This window comes from Peromyscus californicus, unplaced genomic scaffold (genome assembly GCF_007827085.1).
Source record: "Peromyscus californicus insignis strain IS unplaced genomic scaffold, ASM782708v3 Scaffold_8__1_contigs__length_139910024, whole genome shotgun sequence".
Taxonomy (NCBI): Eukaryota; Metazoa; Chordata; class Mammalia; order Rodentia; family Cricetidae; genus Peromyscus; species Peromyscus californicus.
The window spans coordinates 64,389,547-64,401,835 of record NW_026294606.1 but is presented as its reverse complement, the minus strand read 5'-3'; the positions used below and the strand labels follow the sequence as shown (position 1 = coordinate 64,401,835).

Below are 12,289 nucleotides of genomic sequence, written 5' to 3'. Positions count from 1 at the left end.
CCACCAGCTAAACAACGTGGCTTCTTCCAATCCTATCACTGTCCCGGCTTTACAGATGTATTCCTCATGGTAGAGAGGTCAAAGCAGCAGAAAATTAACTAGTCACATCATAGCCACAGTCCGGAGCAGGGGGGAAGGACTGTGCACACGTGTACTTGCTGACCTGTGCTCGGTTCTGTTTCTGCACATCATAGCCACAGTCCAGAGCAGGGGGGAAGGACTGTGCACACGTGTACTTGCTGACCTGTGCTCGGTTCTGTTTCTGCACATCATAGCCACAGTCTGGAGCAGGGGGGAAGGACTGTGCACACGTGTACTTGCTGACCTGTGCTCGGTTCTGTTTCTGCACATCATAGCCACAGTCTGGAGCAGGGGGGAAGGACTGTGCACACGTGTACTTGCTGACCTGTGCTCGGTCCTGTTTCTGCACATCATAGCCACAGTCAAGTAGACAGTTAAAGCTGACCATCATACACTCATCCTCTGAAGCTCACATGAAGCACAGGCTTGGGGCTTTATGTGAATTGCCTGGATCCCCACATCTCTATTCTGTGAGAAAGATGAGTCCCAGGGAGACTTACATATCTAATGAACAGCAGAGTCACTCTTTTGGTTCAGGGAATCCTAATTCCAGTCACAGAGTTCAGCTGTGGCCATGCTGTGTTCATGAAGGGCACACTCTCCTCGCACAGTGTACCCAGAGAACTTCAAATGTGAGCATGTCTCTGGTAAAGTGGCCACTGGATGCTTTTGGAAAATTCCAAGGGGAACTCCTGGCATGTGGCTTTATATATCGAAACCTCTGTTTTAGAGTACTGCAGTAACTTACCAAACTTGAAAACAGGAGAGCTGAAATTGGGTGGTGGCTGCTGCTTTGCCTTGGACGAGTTCTTTACCTGAACTGCATAGGACATTTCCATCATTCAGAATGGAGGAGGGCCTGGTGGAAGCCAAGCTCAGCTCTGCAGAAAGACCTCACTTGATGGTAGCTGATGAGCCAGGACATATACGGGCCTGAAACCCAGAGCATGTGGTTGAGAGTGCTTGAAGTTTTTGCTGACTGGTGGGAAAAGACTAATTGTAGTTCCAGGTGCTTTCAAATTTCTTCTTCCCTCTAATCCCTAATTTTCTCATTATAAAGTAGAAAGAATAATTCTCTCCAGATACCTTACAAACCATGGGGGCACCTGATGGTTTTTTAAATAAATGAGCAAGTACCATTTTTTAAAAGTTGAGAAATAATAAAAAAACTGAGCACTGTCCACAAGGTGGCAGACTTGAGCTAAAATAAACGGCTAGCCCTGAGCCTTTTGAAAGGACATTCCGACCAATTAAATTAGTGCTTGGCGCACACACGCGCTCATAAAGGGAAAGGAAGCTGTTTCCTGGAGTTGCTGGGTTCCACTTGGTCATACATGCTGAGCTTGTGGTGATCAAGGAGATTAAGTCCTCAGAAGTAAATATTGCAAATTTCCCAAGAGGAGGTGCAGGTGGCCGGGTCTCCAGAACTGGCCACATTGAAAGTCAGGCGACCTCAGCATCAGCTGGCTTGCCAAACGGAACATGGAAAATATTCCAGAGCCCTAGCTCTCTCTTCCTAAAAACCCATTCTGGAACATGGTCACAAAAGTGACCACAAATGACCAAGGATGAGTCCTCTAAAGCTTGTGTGGACAGAATCTGAAGAGCACCTGTTTAGCTCAGTCATCTGAATATTCTCATTTGCAAACACTGACAGATTTTACTAACAGGGCTTGTAGGTATTCATCTTGAGCCTCAGAACTTCTGAGGAAGGTGAAAGTTTACCAAGGAGGAAACTGGTGTTCACAAGAACTGGAAGTGACCAGACAGCAGTGTGCCCGATGGGCCACATTCAACAACATGTAACAATAATGGAAGTCCGCACAGTTGTAGATATTTAGGTTTTGCTCCGACAGACTTGGGTTCCCGTACCAGCTTAATGTGTCTTCCATAAAATGTCTCCAAGCTTCATTTTCCTTTTTGACTAAACAGAGATATTGCAAGATCTGGCCCACATCTTCTAGAACATGCTCCTAAGACAAAGCATGGAAAGCACTTACTTAGCACTGTGCCATGCCCTTGATCAAGTCACTTGGATTCTGATACATTTTCCTTGGCTACAGTTTTCTGTGCCACCCACGTAGCCCCAGGTGTATGCTGGGACATTAGCTCAGAAGGCAGGATGACTTAATAACTAACTTGTCACCTTGATGCAGCCCCAAGCATTGATTTACCCAGCAGTTTGGTATCAGGTTCCTTGCTGTTTTCTTGGAGGTTGACTCTTACAGGGTTTTTCTTTCCAGATTTGCTTTCTTGCATTTTGTAGACTCCAAGGTGAGCACAGGGCCTTACATGTGTTACACAAGCACTCTACCACTGAGCTATATCCTGCTCTCTATTTTTCATTTTGACACAATGTCTCACTATGTTACCCAGGCTAGCTTTAAATGCACTATATAGTTCAAGCTATCCTTGAACTTCAATTCTCCTGCTTTGGTCCCCTGAATAGCTGGAATTACAGGCCTACACCACCACACTCAACTCCTATGGTGTTTTAGAGCTAATCTGTTCAGGTGAAATAAACTGCTTGCCCCTGCTTTTCTGCAGACCTATTTCCATTCATATTTTAAAAACATTATAATCTATTTTTGACAGGGAGCGGGGTAGCTGGAGAGATGACTTAGCAATTAAGAACACGTACTATTCTTACAGAGGACCCGAGTTTGATTCCCAGCACCCACATAGTGGCTCAGAACTCTCTGTAACTCCAGGTTTAGGAGATCTCATGCCTTCTTCTGACCACCCTGGGTACCAAGTACCCACATGGTACACATACATACATGCAGGCAAAACACTCACATATACAAAATCAAAACAAATAAAATATATTTTTTAATGTATTTTTTAAAGAAAAGCGGGGGAGAGGAGACTGGATTTAATCAGAGTGTAACTCAGCCAGAAGAATCTAGCTAGCATGTGAGAGGCCCTGGGTTCAAACCCCAACACAACACAAAGTGGGGGTAACAGGGGACAGCTTAAAAGGAAAATGGGGGGGAGGGCAGTAAGATGACTGAGCAGGTCAAGGTGCTTGTGGCCAAGACTGGCGAGCTGAGTCTGACCCCCAGGACACACAGTGGGAGCAAAGAACCAGTTCCCACGAGTTGTCCTCCGACCTCCACACCTGTTCACACATCTACACACACTGTAATAAAACAATTGAACTCAAATGGTTCTCAGAGGCTTATTATGCAAATGTACCCATCTCTTCCGCACACATGTCCTGCCCTTTTGAGTCATTTGGCTGTTCTGTCTACTATTTGCCTCTTTAATTCTAAATAAATGGCCCAGTTCTTCCTTGATGTGGCACCTCTCAATTTGTTTAACTCTTCAGAAGATAGACAGGATTGGGATGTCCTCTGTAGCACCTGCACGCTCCCTTCCCTAGTTTTCTCGGGGTAATATCGTACTTTTGGGTGGAAGCCATAATCAACATCAGCGTGACAAGACTAATTCATTCAACCATTGTCCTAGGGCTGTGATTCCTTTTTTTAGACAATGAGTTGTTTTACCTACAGGGATTCGTTACTTTGTTTCCACTTGTTTAGTTTCTGTGTATCCTTGGCTTTTTGCTCACAACTCCTACGGATTCCCAGATACATGCTAGTATTCAATTCCAACATGAGGGCAATTCATCAGCTCTCTCTGGTTTGAGTTTGTGACAGCTGCTGCTATTGATTCTCCTGAAACCTCCCTCCTGGAACCCTCTGCCCTCCTGGTCCATGAACTTGGCCAGCTTTCTGCTCTCTTCGTGGGAGGCAGCTTGCTTTCCTGTCTGGGTCTTTCCCCACCCCCGCTCTGTACTGGGTCATCTGTCTCCTGAATCCTGACTTGGTTGGTTGGTTGGTTTTACACCATTTTTTATACCATGTTTTCCTGGACAGCATCCCTAAGTAAATCTAGAGAAGGGACACCCCGAAGTAAAATGTTTGGGTCCTTGTGGGTCTGAAATGTCATTATCCCCCCGTTCATATCTACTTAGAAGTTTGATTAGCTGTAGAAATGCAGAATGACATCTTCTTTATCAGCTGTTGTTCTAGAAACACCCACTGTCTGTCCCTGTCCATTGTATGTGCCACCCCTGTGCCATCCCCCCACAGCTGGATCTTCGGGGCTTTCCTCTGTGTTCCTCTTATCTAACATTTCAGGAGTGCGGTCTTTGTAGACACATTCTGCCAGGACCTGCTGGGTGGATACTTTTATTCTGGAGACTGTTTCTTCCTGAATTATTTCTTTGTTATCTTCTTTTTCATCCCTAGCCTCTCTTCTTGGAAGTGCTGGAAGTCGGAAGCTAGGGCAGGTTTGTGTCCGTTTTCCATTTCTGGCTTCTTACTCCACTTTCTGGGAAGTTTTTGTCAGCATTGCCTGTCATTGCATCTTTTAACCTTAACACACACACACACACACACACGCACGCACGCACGCACGCACGCACGCACACACACATTGCTTCTAAGAATGCCTTTGCATTTCTGCTCTCTCTCTCTTTCTCTCTTTTAAAGTACCCTATTTTAGGGTCTGGAAAGATGGCTCAGCAGTTACAAGTGGTTTTGTTCATGGAGAGGACCCCAGTCTGGTTCCTGTCACCCACACCAGGCAGCTCACAATTGCCTGTAACCCCAGTTCCAAGGGATCTGACACCTACTGACCTCCATGGGCACATGCACATTCATGGGATACACACATAAGCATAAATAAAAATAAATATTTGAGATCAAAAGACTCCTGGTGTCCATCTCTAATCTCCACATTTACACCCATAATTTTTAATTAAAAAAACTCATTATTGCTTTAGGAATATACTATCCCATCATTTTGATTGCATTAATTACAGTGTATGCTCAACTTCCTTCCTGGTTCTTCTATTTGTCTTTTTCTATCTTTGCCTTTTCTGTAGGGTGACATCTCCACCTCCACACTCCAGCCTCCCAGCCTCCTAAACCACACCCTGGTCTCTCTTGCTGTGTGTGTGTGTGTATGTGTATTTGTGTGTGTATGTGTGTGTATATGTGTGCATGTATGTGTATATGTGTGTATGTGTGTGTATATGTGTGCATGTATGTGTGTGTGTGTGTGTAGGTCAGAGGTCAGCCTCCATTGTCATCCTCAGCTGATTGACTGAATGAATCAGTCCATTCCTGATTACAAGGTAGCCAGGAAAAACTAATGAGATGATCTGAACGCATGGGTCAAAACCGTGTCTCAGTGGCACTGAGGAAGGGTCCAATGGGCAAGCTGCTGTTTCCATGGGGACCTGAATATCAGGTCTTTGGGTGAGGGACGTACATTCCCATTTCCACCTGGGCCATGCCAGTTTCCAGGGCTTAGGAGAAAAAGTGGCCTCGTTTTGGGGTGTAAACTTTTTGCTGCAGCTTGCATCCATCTGGAGAGGCCTCTTCTCATCTTTCCTTCAGCATGCAGGCAGGAAAGGTGGTTTTCTTTCATTTTGTTTTGTTATTTTTCTAGAGCTACAAACATGGTTTTCCTTTCCTTTCCTTCCTTCCTTCCTTCCTCCCTCCCTTCCTTCCTTCACCAGGAGTGAGAAAACACAGCTACAGTAAATTTCTCTCTCACTTTCTCTTCCTTTACACCCTCATAATTTCTACAACAAAATCAGGGGGAAACAGTCATCATTCCCCCAACTTACAGGAGATTAACTATGTGAGAGCAGGGCTATCACTCCACACTTCCTGTGAGACAGAAAGGACTGTAGCGTGGACTTGCTGGCACTTCGTGTGGTCTAACCACACCTATGTGCCTACGGTGACAGGTGGGCAGTGGGGAAATATTTATGATCAGGAGACGAACAAATGTCTTTTAGGACTATGTGTCCACTTCCATGGAAAATTCCAATGAGATGCTGTGTTTCCTGGGTGAAGACTTGTGAGCCGGCAGGATTGTCCTGCCAAACCTTTCCCCTCTGGTCTCCTCCCTCCTTGAGTGTGACTTCTTATGACAGCTGGAGAGGTCCATCAGTCACCCTGTAGGAGGCAGCCCAGCTGTCACACACGGCCGGAGAGATTTGGTAAACATGGCCTCTTGCGTTCTTCTTCCGCTTTCAGGCTGTGAGGTGAATCCTACCTTCCTCTGAGTTCTGCACTGGCAACTGAAATCACTGTCAGAAATTAGTTTGAACCAGCCAGCCATGGTGGCACATGCCTTTAATCCTAGCACTTAGAAGACAGAGGCGGGTGAATCTCTGAGTTCAAGGCCAGCCTGGTCTACAAAGTGAGTTCCAGGACATCCAGGGATGTTACACAGAGAAACCCTGTCTCAAAGTGGTGGCGCACGCCTTTAATCCCAGCACTCGGGAGGCAGAGCCAGGCGGATCTCTGTGAGTTCGAGGCCAGCCTGGGCTACCAAGTGAGTTCCAGGGAAGGCGCAAAGCTACACACAGAAACCCTGTCTCGAAAAACCAAAAAAAAAAAAAAAAAAAAAAAAAAATAGTTTGCACAGCAACCAGTGTAGTTGTACTTAGAATCCCAGTACTGGGGAGACCAAGGTAGGAAGATCATTCTAGACTACATGATGATAGTCTATCTGAAAAGATTATAAGCAACTATGGTACAGTGCTGGTCTAGCATAAACAAAACCCCAGGTTCCCTTCCCAGTACCATATAAACCAATGCAGTGGTGTATATTTGCAATTTTAGCATTCCGGAGGGAGAGGCAGGAGGGTCAGAAGCTCAGGGTTATCCTCCACTACTTAGCAAGTTTGAGGCCAGAGAAAGGAGAGAGGGAGGGACAGAGGGAGGGAGAAAGGAGGGAGGGAAGGAGAAAGAGAGAAAGAGGAAGAGAGGGAGAGAAGGAGAGAGAGAGAGAGAAGAAGAAGGAGGGAGGGAGGGACGGAGGGAGGGATGGAGGGAGGGATGGAGGAACGGAGGGAGAGATTGAGAAAGTTTAAAAACTAGTCATGGAGAGATGGCTCGGCCGTTAAGAGCACTGACTGCTCTTGCAGGGGACCTGCTCTTGGTTGCCAGCACCCACTTGGTGATTGACAGCCACGTCTAACTCCAGGTCCAGGGGACCCAGTATCCTTTGCTGACCTCCACAGGATCCTGAACACATGTGGTGCACACTCAGATAAATGTATACACACAAAATTAATCATTTTTTGAGACAGGGTTTCTTTGTGTAACCTTGAGCCTTGGCTGTCCTGGATCTCGCTCTGTAGACCAGGCTGCCCTCGAACTCACAGAGCTCCACCTGCCTCTGCCTCCTGAGTGCTGGGATTAAAGGCATGTGCCACCACTGCCCAGCAAAATAAATAATTTTTAAAAAATTAGTCATCGCGTTAACCTCTCTACAAAATTTAGATTGTAAATTGATGTCTTTTTTAAGTTTTCTTTTTAAGTATTCAATGCTATATTTATCTAATATGTTTAATGTTATTTTAAATTTCAACATTTAGAAAGAACGATTCCCACAAATCTACAGATCCTAAAAGTACAAAGGAAATTAGAACGTTTTTTATTTAACTTTACTTTTAATGCGCTTCACACAAAACTGAGGAGAGAGAAGGAAATTGGAGGAAAAGAGCTTCCATTCCCTCTACCCAGAGGAGCGGTTGGTATTTATTTGCTGTGGGTGGGGTGACCTAAGTTTCACTGCTCAGAAGGGCTGGTGTGTCGCTGTAAATCTCATAGTCAAACCCTGTAGCTTTCCACTCTTTGTGTTCCCACAATTAAATTAGACTTCATCTCAGTGCTTATCACATCCAATCTTATCGGAGCCCCAAACCCCAAGGTCTCCATCTTCAGATGGAGTGAAATATGCTTCCTTGGGCAAGAGGAAAGTGGCATGCCCTTTTTTTTTTTTTTTTTTTTTTTTGGTTTTTCGAGACAGGGTTTTTCTGTGCAGTTTTGCGCCTTTTCCTGGAACTCACTTGGTAGCCCAGGCTGGCCTCGAACTCACAGAGATCCGCCTGCCTCTGCCTCCCGAGTGCTGGGAATAAAGGCGTGCACCACCACCGCCGGCTTGAGTGGATTTTTTTAAAAGATTTATTTATTTATTATGCATACAGTTTTCTGCTGCCATGTATGCCTACATGCCAGAAAAGGGCACCAGATCTCGTTATAGATGGTTGTGAGCCACCATGTGGTTGCTGGGGATTGAACCCAGGACCTCTGGAAAAACAACCAGTGCTCTTAACTTCTGAGCCACCTCTCCAGCCCTGGAGAGGATTTTTATGATTACCTTTCATTAGCTGAGACTGACTAGACCCATGACTGATGAACAGAAAAGTGCTTTTTATTGGTGACTTTCTGACCCCACTGCATTTGGTGCTTGTGTGTAGACATCCAGAGCAGATGTTGACAGAATAAGGCAGAGCTGGAACCAGATGTGACAGTTTACTCCTATGGTCTCAGAACTTGCAGATATGGAGGCAGGAGGATCAGGAGTTTGAGGTCATCCTCAGCTAAGTAGCAAGTTGAGGCCAGCATGAACTATATGAGATCTTGTTTCAAAAGCTAAAGAAGAAAGGAAGGGGGTGGTAAGGAAGGGAGGGGAAATTTGGGATACAAAAGCAAACCCCTGTTCTATGTGTATTGAAAGGTCTTGTCTAGCCTTTTTTTCTGAGACGTCTGCCTTGATCCTGAAGCTTCACATATGCAGAGTTTAACTAATTATTCTTGGACCTCGTTGGCCTCTGAGGTCCAAATGCTGTCGCTCTTGTTGATACTGAAATAAGTGGTCTATATTGAAGAGCTTCAAAGAGCTGTGTTAATGGACCTGTGATGTCATTTCATCTGTAGGTGGGAGATACGAAGCCCAGAATCTAGTCCCACAAGATGAGGAACCAGCATAAATATTAGCCTCCAACTCCCGGGATCCCCATCCTTATCTCTCATTTTGGCTGATGAAGATGTAGCACATGTGCTTACATGACCAAGAGCATAAAAATAGGGACAAGGGAGGGCTTTCCTTTCCAGCCTTTCAGAAATGAGCCTCTTGGCAGTGTGTAGCAGACTTTGAAAAGAACAGCTCCTTAGGACGTTAATGTGGGCTGTCGACAGTGAGTAGTAGCACAAGAGACCCCAGGGCTGGGAAGTTCCAGTGAGAGCGCAGTGTGAATGGCAATGCGCGTCTGTGGATCATGAGACCAACATGACCTATCTTGACTGCCGAAGACCTGGCAAAGGGCTGACAAAGGGGAGCTATCCAAATTCTCAGGTCTTATCCATGCCCAGACACAGCTCCAGAGAGTCATTAAGAGTTGTGCAACGAGGCATGGCAACCACACAGCCACAGGAAGGTAGCCGGGGAGGTCACCTACACACGACCTCATCCCCAAGTTTGATGCTGTGCACCATGTTAGTCAGGGTTCTCCACAAGGACACAGAGGACCCTTACTGTGTGGGGTTGGCCCGTGTGACTGAAGGCTGAGAAATCTGGGATATGCCTCCTGCAAGCTAGAGCCCGGAAAAGTCGTGACTCAGTCTAGAGGCCTGAGAAGCAGGGAGTCCAGTATTGTAAATCTCATCCGAAGGGCAGGAGAAACTGAGATGGGAGATGCTAAATCATCCAGTGAGTCATGAAGTGGGTGTGGCGGTGCACAACCGCAGTCTCAGGACATGGGAGACTAGGGTGAAAGAGTCATGAGTTCAAAGCTGCTCTGAGCTACATAGTCAATGCTCGGCCAGCCTCAGCAAGACCCTAGGCCAGCATCTCTCTCCAAGAGTGTGAGAAGGGAAAATAATGGGAAGTTTGATTTTCCTCTGCCTTTTATTTTCTTTGGGCCCTTAAAGAATTGGGCTGTCTAAGTCTGGTGATTCAAATGCTAGTCTCAGCTGAAAACACCCTTTAAAACATGTCTATATATACCATTTAAGCTGGACACTGAGATAAATCCAAGTAAGAGGTAAACGGTCATATTACAATGGTAATAAAGTACAACGATTGTCTGCATGATGACCAATAGACACAGCACTGCTCTTTAAGAAAGTTTGGTAAATATGAACATCAATACCAAAATACACCAAAGAGCAGAGGCAAAACTCTGTGGTTTGGACTGTCTATCAATACCAATGAGGAGAAATAAATAACACCGAGCTAGCATTTCCAGTGAGTTTGCAGTTCCTGGATTGCTTCTACATTTCTGTCTCACCAAGTTCGGCAAAAGAATCAGAAAGCTCGTCCTTCATGTCTGGCGAGGAAGTAATTGAAACACGAGGAGAACAGTGATGTTGGCTGTTTCCGGGATTTTGGCAGTCAGGGTTAAGACCTGAAGTCATTTTCGGGTGAGAGTAGTGGTGAACTTTAGGAAGACAGATCTTGCCAGACATGATCTTCCCATGTGTTGTGGGTAAGAATAAAGGTGGTGACTGGGTAAGGATCGTGAGGAAAGCCCTTGGGGTGACCAAGTAAGGGATTCTGATTGGAGTTTGCTGACATCATCCTCACTTCCCTATAGTTGCGCCTCATGATTTCTGTTCTAATTATTGTCTTCATTTTTGTTCCTGTTGCTGTGATAACGCATTCTAAGGCAACCTTAGGCTTTATTCTGGCTTACAGTCCAAAGGTTTGTGATAGAAAACACCCCCCACCCCGACCCCCAGTAGTGAGTAACTCCACCAATGCAATAAGCCAACCAAGCCAAATTAATAAGTTCAGATTTAATAAACAGAGCAAAGCAACTCCCAAGTGACTCTTGGAAAGTCAGGAGAGAAAAGTCACATGGCAGGTCTGGTGACCAGGTCTTAAATACCCTGTAGGCATGGTCTTGAGCAGCCCCGGGGGAGGAGCTGACCCTTGGCGGGCTTTCTGAGGGGCGGAGTCTAGAATGGGTGGAGTGAGACTGGAGCAGAGATTCCCAACAGTTTGGTCCAGCATAATAGGGAAAGCTAAGTGGCAGAGGCTTGACATAGTTGATCACATCACATCCATGATCAAGAAACAGAGGGATAGATGCTGCCCCCTTTCTCCATTCATCCAGTCCAGGGTCCCAGCCATGGAATGGTGCCACCACAGAGCTGGCCTTCCAACCTCAACTAATGTAATCAAGATTATCTCTCACAGACATGCCCAGAGGCCCATCTCCAGGGCAGTTCTACACTCTGTCAAGATGGCAAGCAACACTAACTATTGCAATCATCTCATTTGTTGTATGAGAACGTTGGAATTTCTCATCCTAACCACAGAGAAATCTCCATTGAGATTCTTGGTACAACATGAAAAGTACCAGCAAACCCTTCTGAACCATGGGTCAGGAAGAACTGACTAAGGATGATGAGAAAGTATCCACAAGCCCCGTTGCATGGGGGTGTTTGTTTGGAACATGTCAAGATCCTCTGATGGAAATCTTCCCCAGATAGTTGAAAACCACCACGTAGCTGCTGATGAATGACATCAGTCCTCTTCATCACTTGAGCTAAAGCAATGCAGAACAGAAGGAAGCGGTCCATCTTCTCCATCCGCTCTCTGAGAATACACATGTGCATGCCTGGACACACTGGCAGATAGCTACACTCTGTCTTCCTATACCATTTTCCAGGGACCAAAGGATGTGACACCAACCATTCAGTAGTAAGGGAAACAGAGGCCCAAAATGCATACATCATGGTCCCAGTAGCCAAAAGATACAACATTCCCTCTCAGTGTAAAATTACCTCATGTCCTGCACCACCCTAGATTCCCAGGCAAGATTCTAGCTCAGAAACTGACCCCGCAGAACCCCCTCCTCAGACAGCTCTGGAAGCCCCGGGGCTCCAGCTCAGAGCTGTGGATGGAATAAGTCCACGGAATGTCACAGCACCAGCCTTTGCAGATGGCCAGGTGGAAACCACTCAGATCTTTCTTGAAGAGCCTCCCTCTCCTCACATATCCCCATTTTGCCTTCTGTCAAAGGAAAGCCCAAGAGCCTGAGGAAAGTTTAGGGGGGTAGCTTGTATAGTCTTTTTTCTCTTGGTCATCCAGTTTGTTTTCTCTGCTGGAAAAGCACGTGAAGGGGGCCACCTCTGGCTTGCCAGGGAAGCCAGCTGAGGGAAAGGTAGAGTCGTATTTGATGTCATGTGGCAGCTGGGACCTGAGAGGAAGATCTCTAGGACCTCTGCTAACTCCCCTACAGAGCACTCAGCTTTCAGGGGAAACTCCGGAAGTGAACAGAAAAATCAAAGGCTTTGTTTCATTACAGAAAAGTCTTTAAAATGTAATCACCTGGGAGAAAGAAATGCAAAGGAGATTATTAATTGTGATTAAAAAAACAAGGATA

The 12,289-nt window shown here is 45.9% G+C and overlaps 1 protein-coding gene across 7 annotated transcripts in view; it reads left to right on the top strand.

The window, feature by feature from the left end:
- Positions 1-12,289, top strand: part of Frmd4a (FERM domain containing 4A) — a 611,671-nt gene that overhangs the window by 492,689 nt on the left and 106,693 nt on the right. The window lies entirely within an intron of this gene.